The following is a 5,654-nucleotide window of genomic DNA, read 5'->3' on the forward strand; positions in this document are numbered from 1 at the left end:
TTATTAAAAGATATAGAGGAAATAGGACTCATAGCAACCATGCAAGACCTAGTAGACCACCAAAACTGCTACCATCAGATAAACAGCACTTAAAGGTCTCATCTTTGAGAAAGAGGAGAAAATCAAGCTCCACTCTTTCTGAAAAAATCCACAGGTGTTTTTGTCCATCCATCCACTGTGAAAAGACAACTCAACGCTAAAAAAGAAAAATGGCAAATCAAACGAAGACGCTGCTGAAGTTCTCAGAACAAGGGATTGAGTCCAGAGTCCAGACCTCATTGAGTGTGTTTGGGATTACAAGAAAAAGCAGAAAACTTCTAAGACTGAACTTTGGAGGCATGAAAAATATCCCTGCAGAATTCTTTAAAAAACTGAAAGCAAGTGTCCCAAAAAGAATGGAAGCTGTAATAAAGATGTGTGGAAACACTAAATGATAAAACATGAGTTGTTCTTTGTAATTTGACAGTTAAAATGAAAAATGATTAACTTGTTCTTAAAGGCCATTTTTACTTGAAATTAAATAAATGAAGGTTGATCTCTGACTTTTGCACAGTAAGACAGTTTCACTACCTCTGCATCTTGCTGTGGGTGAAATGAGAATGAGTCAGGCAAGCATTACACCCTGATTACAAATGCATGTATAAGTTTATACACTTATGTGCAGATTACATTGTATGTATAGTATGTGTGTTAGGTGTGCATTTTATATCAAGCAGCACGACAACTGAGATTTTTCTTCTACTGTTTCTTTAACTGTTACGAAACTGTATAACTAGGACCAGAGAAGGCACAGAGTACTTTATTTATTTATTTTTCGTTTCTTTTTTTCCCTTGCTGGAGCACATATTTCTAGATGTGGTGCTTGTGGGGCTTTTTCACTGAGACAAACATACTTGGCGAGCTCCACACAAACCAAATACTCAGCAAAACAGTTTTAGTGTTGACTGGAGAAGCTTATTTTCAGTAGTTTGTGTAAAACGTCTCCAACACGTAATAGTCTCTCATTAAAAAGCTCAGTGGTCACTTTTTTCTACCCACCTAGTCTAACCATCTTCTAAAAAGGCATGTGCCAAAAAGGATTCTTTGGAGCAATCACACTTCTGGTTCCCTAAAGAGCCCTTGAATGTATCATTCTTTATAGAACAATTTTTGTAAATGAGATGTGTTGAGTATGTCTTTAAAGTTTAAAGAACACATACAATCTTAAATTAAAGATGCCAAAAATGGTTCTTTGTCCAGTGCAGTTGAAGTACCACTTTTGGTTTCCTTAGGAACCTTTCAATGGATGGTTCTTAGGCGGATCATTTTTGTAAATGAGATAGGAACAACTCTTAAATTGGTAAAGAACCTTTGCATTGTGTGAAGGTTCTCAAACCATTAAAAGGGTTATTCTCACCCTTAAATCCCTTCAGAGGAGTGTGATTAAATATTCCACACCAATTTGTGGTTTTTGCTTGAACCGCATGTCCAAGTCAATGTCTTTGGGGTCAGGTGATGACCTTTTCTGAAGTAATCTCAACTCCTAAACTCAGCCTGACTGCCTGCGTTAACTGACCTCATAATGGAATTTGGGGGTTTTGATTTACATCTTGTAAACCCGTGTTTTGTCTCCAACGCAGTTCTATAAATTGCTCCCATGTACCCATTTCAACTTCATTCACTTAAGCTACACTCAGTTTAACAGCCTTTGTCTGAAGGACCATAAACTTTCCTTAAAACAACTGGACTTCTGTTCAACACTGCAAGTTTGAGCACTTACTCTACATATCCAAAAGTTTGTACACTGTTAGAAATAAAGGTTCTGTGCAGGTACATTTTTGATTCATCACAATACAACCAATGTAAATGTACCCTCAAAGGTACTACAGTGATTTTAAGGTCTAATTGTGAACTTTAAATAAGCTTTTCCGTGTGAAAAAGTATTTGTACCTTTTCTTAACCTACTGTTTTAAAACAGAACAATGAAAAGCCTGGAGACGAGATGAGGTGTGTGGAGTCAGTACGACTCAGAAAATATAATTTCAATGGATTATGGTAGTTATGTTCCCTGACCAAAGGTTCTTAGATGTACCCTTGAGGCTACCACCCCAGTGACAAGAGGGGTACTACCCCAGTGATAGTTCTGTACCTTTTTTTCTGAGAGTGCAGACAGCTGCTCATCCAATGTTTCTTCTGAAATAAGGGTATTAATACGTAGTTTCCCCTTCCTTTGCTGCAGTAACAGCTTCTTCTCTTCTGGAAAAGCTTTAGACATGATGTTGGAACATTGCTGTCAGGACTTGATTGAATTCAGCCACAACAGCATTATTAAGGTCAGGTACTGATGTTGTATGATTAGTTCTGGATCACTCCAACACATCCCAAAAAGGTACTGGATGGAGTGCCATCACTTCAGAGAATGCAGCTCCACTGCTCCACAGCCCAATGCGGGGGGGCTTTATACCCCTTTAGCTGATGTTTGCCATCGTGCATGGGCACCTTAGGCTCATGTGCAGCTGCTCCAGAGTGTCCCATTGTATTGATCAGTGCTTCTCTATGGAGATTATATAAAACACGTGTGCAACTAATTGCCTGACTCTGCAGTGGGTGCACCATAAAGTAGCTGAACTCACTCATTAGAATGGATGTCTGGATACTTCAGAACATATCATGTACTATGTACGCTCTAAATTGTGTAAATGTGTGTAGGCCAAGTCCAAGTCCTGCAGAAAATCCAGTTTTCTTGTTTTAACTTTGCTTTAACCTGTAAAAAATCTTGGTGTCATGATAGACCCTGATCTGTCCTTCAACACACATATAACTAAAATTACTAGAACAGCCTTCCTGCATCTCTGCAATATTGCTAAATTAAGAAATGCATTATCTCAACAGGATGCAGAAAAGTTAATTCATGCATTTACTTCAAGGCTAGACTACTGTAATGCCCTGCTGTCTGGATGTCCCAGCAAAAGCCTTAACAAGCTTCAGCTAGTCCAGAACGCTGCAGCCAGAGTCCTCACAAGAACCATAAAGTTTGACCATATCAGCCCAGTTCTATCAACCTTACACTGGTTACCAGTTAAATTTTGCATTGACTATAAAATTCTATTACTAACCTTTAAAGCTCTAAACGGACTCGCCCCTCAGTACCTGAGTGAACTTCTCTCCCACTATGAACCATCACACCTACTTGGATCACAAGGTGCTGGTTTACTATTAGTACCTAGAATAAATAAAGTTACATTAGGGGGAGAGCTTTCTCATACAAAGCCCCCCGGCTTTGGAATAATCTTTGCTGTTAATGTTCGGGACTCAGACACAGCCTCAGTGTTTAGGTCTAAGCTAAAAACTTGCTTGTATAGTCAAGCCTTTGGTAATTAGTTTTCCCTGTCAAATCCAGACCTGACGGAGTCTCTGCTGCTCTGTTAATACTGTAATCTGTCATCAGTCACTCATTACAGAACTAACTCTCTGTGTTTTCCTTTCTTTGCCGAGTTGAACAGCTACCCATCCTGTCTGATGCTGTTGCCTCGCCTGCCTTGATCGGGTGCCCACTGCTCGCCAGCCCTCTGGACCTGCTTGACCACCATTGAGCTTCATGCTGAACAACGCTGTGCAAACCTCACCGGGGTCAACCAGAGGAGGATGGGTTCCTCTTCTTAACCAAATGTTTAGCACAGTAGCAAACTGAATAAAAAACTGAAGAATTCTGTAAAGCACTTTTTTCTTTCTTCTTCTTCTTCTTCTTTAACAATGCTGTCAATGAACTCAGGAGCACAGAAAAGAATTTTGGATGCAAATCTGCAGAAGTCTGCAAAGAAACTGCTCAAACGATAATCTGAAACACACCAGCTGCCTTTTGAAAGAATACTTCGCCAAAAAGGAAATGACAGTCTTGGAATGGCCTGTTAAAAATAAATGCCTATTTCCTCATAGAAACACAAAGCACAAATGCTCAAATACTTGTTGCAGTATTAGGCTTTTCAGTACAGATGCTACACAAGGCTACAGTATGCCAGTGAGCCTTTTAATGAATCAAAAATGTATGCATTTAATGCATCTTGGTCTAAAATATGCATGGAATTGTTTAATCATGTCAGATTGATGATGGACTACTTTGATTTGAATGTATATATACTTGCTGTGTGGTATCTTTGTCCATACTGCCCAGTGCTATGTATATTCTGAGGGTCTGAAAATGAATTTTGACAGTAATATTGTCAGTTATTAAGAGATAAACAAAGTTTCCAGCTAATGTACTCAAGCCTGTGACAGTATATTTCTGATTAAGATCTACAGCCCTCTTCTCTGTCCACATCTTGTTTTTTCTTTTTTTTTAATGGCCTGCAAGTGATAGAATAATAAGCATGGGGATGAGGTCAGGCCAAACCCTTAGGTCAGCATTTTTTCGTTTGGAAAACTAACTTGTACAGGGCTGTTTTCCTCAAATCATTCCCTCTCCTGAGGTTTCTTGTAGCTTATCAAAACACCCCAGTCTTTCAGCCTTTAGCCTAAAAAAGCATGTATACACATAACACAGAGACCAAGCAGAGGGAAGTCCTTTGGGTCAGTGAACTGTCTGATAGGATAAATGTGTATCCCGTCAACCTTTACAAACTCCCTACTGCGTTTAAGAAACACCGCCACAGACAATGCACTCACAACAAAGAGGCTGATACCAGAAAAAGGCCGAGCTCGCTGACCCACCCATGCACTGCCCTCAAAGTCCCAATCAACATAATGAGAAACAGTAGAGATCTTATTTTGGAGTCGCTGCATAAAGTTGGGTTTACAGTTTAAAACGTTACGCAACTGAGCTGGACTTTGTTGCCTGAGCATATATCTGGACAAATTTCTCAAACTGATCAAAAGATATGGATAAAAAGAATTATTATATTTCCTATTAAACTCTCTTTAAGGTTCCTTAGCTCGCCACGCAAGCAGGTCCCTTACGGGAGCCTCCCGAAACCCTTCTAAAAAGAGTGGTTCTCTAAAGACAGCTGACATATGATGCTTGTTGGAAGACAGAAAGGTGGTTAAAGGTTCCTGCAAGAGCTTGTTGACTTTCAAGGGTTTCCACCAGTAACCCTGTTACATTGGGCAGTTTTGAGACATTGTGATTCATTGTTCAATGTCAAAACATTTAACAGAAAATTACACAGAAGCCTCAACAACTAAGTAAAATATCTGTAAAAAGCAAGAAACAAAGAAAGTAAGAAATCTGCAGGGATATTTTCCACGTTCAATCTTAGAAGTTGATTGCATTTCTGCATCTCTCACACACATTCAGTTATGTTGAGGTCTGGACTCTAGCGTGGCCAGGCCATTATTCTGAGAACGCCAGCAGGTTGTTTTTTTTTTTTTTCTCAGTAAGGGCTTCTGGACAGCTACACATACTTTCAGACCCACAGTGTTGTCTTCTCACAGTGGAAGGATGGACAGAAACATCTGTGGATGTTTTCAGATTGAGTGGAGCTTGATTTTCTCCTCTCTCTCAAAGATGAGAGCTTAAGCACTGTTCATCTGATGATGACAGCTTGGGTGGTCTACCAGGTCTTGCACGGTTGTTAGGATTCCCTCTGTATCTTTTACTTTAGATGTTTTTTTGGAAATACCTGTTTTTTCACTTGACTTTCCCCTTCCCTATATTGGACTATAAACCAATTCCAATGCAA

The sequence above is a fragment of the Colossoma macropomum genome, unplaced genomic scaffold (assembly GCF_904425465.1).
Source record: "Colossoma macropomum unplaced genomic scaffold, Colossoma_macropomum, whole genome shotgun sequence".
Classification (NCBI taxonomy): domain Eukaryota; kingdom Metazoa; phylum Chordata; class Actinopteri; order Characiformes; family Serrasalmidae; genus Colossoma; species Colossoma macropomum.